This window comes from Lissotriton helveticus, chromosome 2_2, assembly GCF_964261635.1.
Source record: "Lissotriton helveticus chromosome 2_2, aLisHel1.1, whole genome shotgun sequence".
NCBI lineage: Eukaryota > Metazoa > Chordata > Amphibia > Caudata > Salamandridae > Lissotriton > Lissotriton helveticus.
This window is the reverse complement of record NC_136060.1, coordinates 113,098,846-113,108,004: the sequence shown is the minus strand read 5'-3', so window position 1 is coordinate 113,108,004 and position 9,159 is coordinate 113,098,846.

Genomic DNA, 9,159 nt, shown 5'->3' with positions numbered 1-9,159 from the left:
CAGAGAGCCGTCGAACGGCGCCTGTGGTCCCAAACCTGCAATCGTTGGCCTGGGGAACCACGTGCGGCGGTTCTGAGCATTTTTGAGCTATCGCTGAGTGTTGGTGACCGAACGAGGCAGGGAGCCCGGCCTGCGCTTCGTACAACGGCGCCCGTCGTGGCAGATTGGCAAATACAGTGACGCTGGTGGAGCGGACGGAGCCAATGTCCTGTTGCTGCCTGGGTTTCTGAGAGCAGGACTCACCTTACCCGCCTGTGCCATCATTGGGACCCCTAGAGCACCGGATGAGGCGGGGGCCGCTGAGTGCTGATTGGTTGCAGAGACGTTTGTTGCTGCCGATAACTACCGGGCTTGAGAGAGCGACTTGCGTGTTGGCCTGTATCTCCCTGTGCAGGTGAGACCCCGGGAGGTACTTGGGGGTGCCTCCCTTGTCAGGGTGCCGGCTTGTTGCCCTTGACGGAGCAGCCGAGAGCGGAGCTGGCTGCTATTTTGAACATATCAGCGGTGGGCAGTCTCTGGGCCCAGAGACGAACGAAGGCATTTCCCCATGCGGCAGGTGACCCTGCTGCCCTAAATGTAAATGTGAATGTAAATGTACAGGAATTTATATAGCGCAAATCACCAAGCGGTTTCTAAGCGCTTGCTTAGGGAACCCGTCCTGGTATTCCCCTGTGAGATAACCCCGGCAGGGTATCCGCAAGGTGAAAGCCAGGCATCCCACCGCGAGGGGCCGTTGTGGAGATTAAGCAAGCTATTGCCCAGAGTCGCAGAGTGTGAACCCGTGAATCGAGTAGGCACCGGAACGAGAATTGTCGAGTCCATGGACATTTTAGGGCTCAAGACCCCGCCGAGCCGGGAATTGAACCCTGGTCCCAGGGTGACCTCTGCTTCCAGGTCTGCCTCCTCTAACCAGTGAGCCACACTTCTCCACTGCCCTAGGACATCCCATACGTGACACTTGGACAGAAAAGGGTCCTGACCTGACCTCCCATTGCCGATGTGGTGGGGCTGAGGTGTACACCATGAGGACCAAACAGGAATAGGGGCCGTGAATTGAGACGGCGCCAGAAGCCCAGCCTGGACTATCTATGCCCTGGAGGTGAGAGCAACTGTTGAGCCGGGGCCCGGCTGGGCAGTGCGGCTGATTCTTGTGGAGGCTACCCCCCAGCTGATAAACTGCCAACGCTAACCGGTCGGAGGAGAGGAGAGGGCTCCTGGAGAGGCAGCGCTGGCTGGGGGAACCTGCATAGCTCATCCTAAGGACCGGGGGCCTACAGTCACAGACGGGATTGCGGAAAGTATAGCATGCAGTGGGACTTTAACAGGAAGTGGAGCGGGCTTTTTTCCCTCTGCCGTTAGGTGGGTTTCCACTATTGACTCTGTGTGGAGCAGGACCTGCGCACCACGAGAATAACCTGGAGACCACGAGCCAGTCTGAAAGGGTGCAGTGAATCACAGGAGGATCGTCTGGAGGTTTGTGACCCTGCTGCCATGGGAAACCACTGGGGAAACTGGGGGAAGCACCCCTTGATTCAGAAGACTTGGCGGCAGATCATGGGAAACAGCATACTTCTGAATCACAACCCAAGGCCTTGTTGCAACAACAAATGGCCCAAATATTGAAGGTCATCACAGACACTAGAGATACCCTCCAGCAGGATATTGCGAAAGTGGCACTGGGGCTTGGCCTCCTTCGAACGGCACATGACAAACTGGCTGACCGGGTGAAACAGACGGCGGTGGCGCTGGAGGTCCTTGAATTGATCCAAAACACACTGGTGGCCCAGATGGGGGATGCCACACACAGACTTCAGGCTCTAGAGCAGAGAGCTGAGGACGCTGAAGGCCGCAATCATAGAAATATTATACGGGTAGTGGGCCTGTTGGAAGGAGTGGAAGGGGTCAACATGATTGACTATTTGGAGGGTTAACTACGATCTGGGGTAGCACCAGAGGGCCTGTCTCATTTTATATTCTGGAGAAAGCGCATAGGGTTCCAGCTCACCCGCTGGCACCAGGAAGGCCCTCTGGGCCTGTGGTGGCATGCTTACTACATTAGAAAGACAGGGACCTCCTCCTACAAAAAGCTCGCTCTTCGGGTACCTACAAGGTGGAAAATACCAAAGTGTCACTATTTCCAGACTACACCCTCGAAGTGCAACGTCGTTGAGCTGCTTTCTTGGCAGTCAAGACGGCTCTGCGTGAAGAAGGCCTGCAATATTCATTGATGTTTCCCGCACACTTGAGGATAATCCTGGACGGAAAGACGCACTTTTGTGATAACCCTGAGGAAGCATGGACCTGGCTGGAGTCTTATCAAGCGGGTAATGGAGAAGCAGGACGCAGCTTGGGACCACCCTTGGAAAGTCCGCGGCCTCGTAGATCAAAATGTGTGAGGCATCGACCATCTGGGCTACAGGGACTCACAGCATCCCAAACGAAGTTGGAGAGGTCGAACGCTTTACAGGCAGAGTCGGAGATTTCCCAGGAACGTCTTCGTGACGGACATGGACTCGCAATAAGGGTCAATGGAATCTGATGGAACTGGAACGGGAAGTGTTATAATGCCGCACGTCATGGCGGGGACAGCTGGTGAGATTGTCTGACGCTTAATTCTGTAGGATTTTGTCTTGATAACATGTGTGTGGGGCTGGTTCCTTCCATTCCCCTCTCCTCGTTTGTCTTAGCCTTGTAGCTGATTTGATGATGCAATACTGCTTGAACGGATATTGCAATACTTGGGAACTGGAATGAGAGGGCTCTCTCAGGGATGAGAGTCTGCAGGGATGGGGCTTAGCCGTTAATGGGGGTATGGCGCCATATAGAGGCAGCATTGTTGATCTGGTTTTTTTGGCTCGCAGCCACCTCCCCTCTTTTCTTTTTGCTCCTCTGTAGCTACTAGAGGAAATAGTTTGTTTGTTAGTTTGGATGGGGCTAGTGTTTTAATACCTGTTCAGGGGTGGAGATGTTGGGGGGATGTTTGGGTTTGTTTTGGGGTAGTTGGGGCCGCATGTGTGTCCTGCTGGAAAGTGCAATCACTTATAGGATTACAACTACAACATGGGGGCGTTACTTGAATTGAAGTGTATGTCATGGAATGTTAGAGGGATACATACAATGTTGAGGCGCCATAAAGTGCATGCTTATTTAGTATGGATGGGGTCCAAATCGCTTTTCTCCAAGAAACACATATTACTCACGCTGAAGGGTTGGCCCTGCAGCGCCGATGGAGAGGGCAGATTTTTTGCACAACATACTCTGCCTTCGCGCATTGGGCTGTGATTTGGATTAGAGCAGGAGTCCCTTTTCATCCTACTCAATATTTAGTGGTCCCAGAGGGGAGATTTGTGGTTGTAACGGATCGCCTTAATGACAAAGATGTGATGCTGAGTAGTACCTATGCTCCCAACATGAATCAGCTGGCCTTTTTTAACCACTTATCTGGGAAATTAGCACCATACTTGACTGGACCAGTGATAATGGAAGGGGATTTTAATTCTATAGCTGATACAGTCATGGATCGATCCCACCCTCCACAACCTGAGGTGCCCATACACAGAATCTCCAAGGCTAGACGAGACTGGCAGACTAGATGGGGCCTGATAGACACATGACGAGCGCAGCATCCGGGCGAGCGAGATTATTCTTTTTTTCTCGGCGCTGCACGAGCTACATGTGCGAATGGACACAACACAATGCACTCCAGACTTGCACGCTAAGGTGGGACACAGCAAATACCTTGCGAGAACACTGTCAGATCATAATCCATTACTGCTGAGACTCCGCTGGGCTCAGGGGCGTCCTGTGATCCTGACTTGGAGACTGTGACCAGAGGCTTTGGAAGACCAGGTCTTTCATGCAGAGGTTGAGACAGGAATCACTGAATATTTTACTGAAAACAAGGGTACAGCATCGTCGATGGCAGTAGAATGGGACACCTTCAAGTTTGTAGTGAGGGGGTTGTGTATAGCTAACATGGTGGGAGTACGGAAGATGTTATTACAGGATGCAGATACAGCAGAACAGTGCTTGTGCAAGGCAGAAAGAGCCTGCCCGAGTGTCCTGACGAACAGGGGGAGGTATCTGATGCCAGGTAGGCTGTAGCAGTGCAGGTTGAGAGGTTGCGCTGTTTTGACCATAAGGAGTACCTGGCACGCGCACATGCAGAACAGAATAAGGCGAGCACACTGTTGGCATGGTTGGCTAATCCGACCCGCCGAGGAACGCCCATACTAGAACTTGATACCCCGACGGGAGGCCCGGTATATACCCAACAGGAGATTAATACACTGTTTTTGGAGTACTACGCAGAGTTGTATCGGAGTAAGCTAGAGGTTAATGGGAACTTCATAGGGAAATTCTTGACAGATATAGGACTGCCACAGCTGGAAAAGAAGCAGGCTGACTTACTAGGACAGGACAATACGCTGGGGGAAATTCGGAGTGCGACTGGTCCACCGAGACCAAGCGGGCTTTATTCCAACTCAAAATACTGCCACTAGTGTGCGGCGTCTTCTTCGTATAATGGGGGAGGACTCTTGTTTTACTGCCTCTGCTGCCACCCTATCGGTAGATATTGAGAAGGGGTGTGACAGCCTGGAGTGACCATACTTGTTTCAAGTAATGCACACATTCAGCCATGGAGATGCCTTGATATGTTGGACAGAGATTTTATACAAATCAACTACAGCCCGGGTTCGGATGGGGGCTCTGATCTCCTCCTCTTGCGCGGTAGGGCGCGGGACACAGCAGGGGTGCCCGCTTTCCCCTTTGTTATTTGCACTTGCCATAGAGCCATTAGCGGCTCATGCCAGGCTGGGACGGCGATATACTGGACTTGACCTGCACGGGCCGTGCAGTACATATCACTCTATGCAGATGACTTACTTATGTTTCTAGCTAACACGACAGACGCCCTAGATGGAGCTACGAGTCTACTTTGGAAGGGTTTCAGGACTCAGGGTGAACTGGGTGAAGACCTGCCTGTTCCTGGTAGCCCCGTCGAATGCAGGCCTATCCCATACTAATGGTATAAAGTGGGGACATCGCTGTTTGACTTACCTGGGCACCAACATCTACCATGCACCAGCTGATGTTTTGGAGGGCCATATGGGCAGAGCTATGTGGAGTCTCCGAGGCAGTTTAACATTTTGGGGCACTTTGCCGCTTCCGGTGGCTCGGCGAGTAGCACTCTTGAAGATGGTAACGTTCCCCCGGTTGTTATACTACTTTAGAACATTGCCAATTTGGGTCCTGGGGTCCTTTTTAAACAGATCCGATCAATGATTGGGGGTTTTATCTGGGCGACTGGTAGAAGGCGGGTCGCACTTGATACCATGATGCACCCGCAGGCCAATGGGGGGCTGGCGGTTCCGGATTTTGAAGCGCACTACCTAGCGGGCCAGCTGCAATGGCTTACCCAGGCTGTGGCGCTGGTGTTTCGGGGCCCAGACGGCCGAGACGGACATAGAATTTCAAGACCCGTATTGTGCTTTATTATCCTTCAGCAGCAGCTACGGCTCGGGATGCTTACCGTCGAGGTGCGAACGATGAAGTTATGCTGGAACGAGAGCCAGCGTAGAGCTATGATTACCCGTCCCTATGCCCCGGAGATACCTTTGGCTATGTGCACTGCGTTTCTGCATGGGGGGATTGGGCCGCGTTGTCTGAATGGGTGACACTGGGGATACAGGTGCTGGTGGACTTATCTGAAGATGGCGCCCTACTACCATTTCAGGCCATGCAGGACAGATATGGCCTCCCTCGTGGGGATTTCTTGCTTCATTCGGCCCTTGTCTCAGGTGCACAGCGTCATTGGCGGGAGGGGTTATCGGAGTCGCGGATGTCCACGGCGTGTCAGTATACAGTAATGACGGCAGGGACCTTCAAGGCAATTACTTGCTTATATAGGTGTATGATGAATGAGAAGATGGTGCCATTGAGGGACCTACAGCAGAAGTGTGAAGTGGACCTGGGTATGGAGATCCCCGAGAAAGCATGGGCTCAGATAGTCAGAAGGGCGTGGAAAAGCACTAGAAATGCCCAATTCCAAATGGTCCACTTATTTTTACTACACGGGTGTATCTCACTCCCGCCAGGATTAAAAAATATTTTAAAATAGACACCGTGAAGTGCCAACACTGTAATCTAGAGGGGGTGGAGTTTAGCAATATGATGTGGGACTGTCCGCAACTAGAAACGTATTGGGAAGATGTGCTATGTGCTAAGATGTGCTATGTGAGGTCACAGAACCGCAGATAGAGCCTGACATGGGCACCTGTTTGCTTCACTGGTTCCCTCACATGACCAAAACGAAGGTTACAAGCAAGTTTTGGGATCTGGGATTGTTGTTGGCCAAGAGAGATATCACAGCACGCTGGAAGGTCGCACGAGGCCCCATCATCCAGAGATGGAAAATAGAACTAACTAAATGGGCAACGAGCAAAAGTACAGTCAGGTTTCAGATCACCAGACGAGCACAAGGGGATAAGGCAATGGAGGCTGCGAGGGCCTGGGAGGCCCTAGTGGTGTTGCTGCAAGCACCAGAGGCAGATTAAGTCGCAAGCTCAATATTGGACATGCAAAAAGATTCGCCTTGAGCTAAATGCACACTATGGGATTAACTGAGATTAACGAAGAATGGATAATGTAGATGAATATGTGAGTGATGGCGTATACTGTCCTAACATTCTCATGTTGTGTAATGCTGATTTAAATGTTGCACAGTATTTCACTGTATTGCCGGAATATAGGACACATCGGGGGATGCCGGTGGGTTAGGAGGGAGGCGGGGAAGGGGGTTATTTTTCTTTTTTATAATGTTTGGCTTAAGTGTCACAGCTGAGTCTTTTTTGGAGATAACCAATGATGAACCCTTATTTGGTCCTATGTTACATTTGTTGTATATGAATAACGCAAGCTAAACTGGAAGGCCTATATACATGCTCCCTTGTCTGGGATGAAAGAGAATAGGGGGGCACTAATTAATGTTGACTGTTGATTGGACGACTACTGTGCACCTTTAAATCCTGTATCAAGTTAAATGTTGTTGGAATTAAAACTTAATAAAACAAATAAAAAACAAATGCATATGTTTTCTAGTTACTAGTTCTAGTTCTGGTGTTCTGGTGTTCTGGTCACTAGTTTTGGTGTTCCAAAGTACCTGTTACTCCAGGAAGGTTATAAGGATAGGTAAGGCACTTTGAGCTAGTTGGATTTGGGCCCATAGGTACTGATGTGGTATGCTGACTCAGTCCCTACATTCTGACGTCCTGTGGTCCCAGGCATAGTTGTTTCTAAAAATAATACATGTGATACCAGCGTATGGACTTCCAGGGTGAAGATTCCAAGGTAGGTTAGAGCTGTAGAAAGCCAGGCATGCAAGTCTTTGACACTCAATAGGTGTTATGTGTATTTGTAAACCCACCCTGGAGGTAAGCAGGTTTGTGTGTGCTAACCCTGCCTATGGTAGGTTGGTTAATTGAAAAACTAGATTTCGGCTTCTTGTGGAATTCAAGAAGAGATGAGGAGACTCTGATGTGGAGTGGGAGGACATTTCACGCTTTAGGGGAGATATAACCAAACGTTCGTCCTTCTGATCTGACTCTGTGTAGGCTTGAGATGTGTGAGTAGGTAGGTGTCTGTGGTGCGGAGATGTCTGGGTGGTTGGTGAATGGAGATGTGAATGTTTAGGTTGGTGATGTGTTTTCAGAGTCAGATTGAATGGACAAAGTCAACACCTACTTTGCCAAAGAGTCCTTTTTAATAGGATGGTGCTAGCAGTATACTGGAGCAGAGCTTGGTTTGTGCACACAGCAGCTTATAAATGAAACGTTAATGGAGGTTTGTGGAGTCCAATAGGAATGTAGGTATAACAAGGCAGGAAGAATTTCTGGGAAATGTGGGTGTGGAGGGACATGTGATCAGTGGATAAGTAAGAGTATTGTTGTCCTGTTTTGGAGGATGAGTCTGGGATTTGAAGCTCAGAACAGGGTGATGACTCAGTCAGCATATAAGTGAGATGCCAAAAGTTAAGGTGCCGTTTATGACATATCACCTGAAGACTACATTTAATGCATGGGGGTTACAGGAGAGGACAGGCTTGGTCAGGTGTGATAGACGGCTTTGGTTGGGTGGAATGGTGGAGGCTATAGAGACTGAGGGCCGTATTTATCATGTAGTTGCAACACTTTTGCACCATGCAATGGGGTGCATGTGTGATGCAGTTACTAAGTGTTATTTATCAAACCACTCAATGCCGCTTTTGTGGCTCAGGGTGGCTTGATCTGGAGTAATGCAGCACTGTGCAAATCACTGCATTGCTTCAGTCTGCCCCAGGGAGGTGTTCCATGGGTGGTGCATGTGTTTTCCCATGCAACACCCAGATTAACCATTAGCAGTGGACCTGGAAATGCATCATACCCAGGGCAGGCATAATGAGGAGAAATATTTGGATTTCTCTTTGTTTTTTCCTTTTTCTATGTGTGCAGCATTATGCAGCACACAAAGAAAGAGGAAATTGCCTCATAGGATTGTTTCTGTGCAGGAAGGTGTCCCTGCCCAAAAACAATCCTGTTTACAACACAGCTATCCTTGCACCATGGTGCAAGAGTGCCTGCGTCAGAGCTGGATAAATGCAGGAATGTGCCTAATTATGTTAAATTCGGTGCATTTCTGCCCTTTCCCTGCCACACAGCACAGCAAGTGGTTTTCTGCACTTCGTCACATATTGATAAATATGACTCTGAAGGAGCACGAAAGTATGCCCCTGAAGGAGCACGAAAGCTGACTGGGGTGGTAAGTGTAATAGTAGGGCGGATGCTGCTTAAATGTAAACAGGAAGCATTGTGTGGGTGGTCAAGAGGTTGTGGGGCCTTGCATATATGTATGTGAATTTTAAATCGTGAACAAAGGTAAAAGGCAATGGAGCAGTGGAAAAGAGGAGGGTTTCACAATATCAAGTGCAGATCTAGGGGGATGGAAAGAGAAATGGATGCAACACTACATCAGAATTTTATAGTGGGGGTTGAAGTATATAGGTGTAAGGATTAGAAAGGGGTTGGGATTGGTGGGAATAGGTTTTCAGCTACTCCTGAAATGTGGGAAGGTATGAAGTTGTCACCTCTGGACTTGGATGGTGTTCCAGACCACAGCAGCATA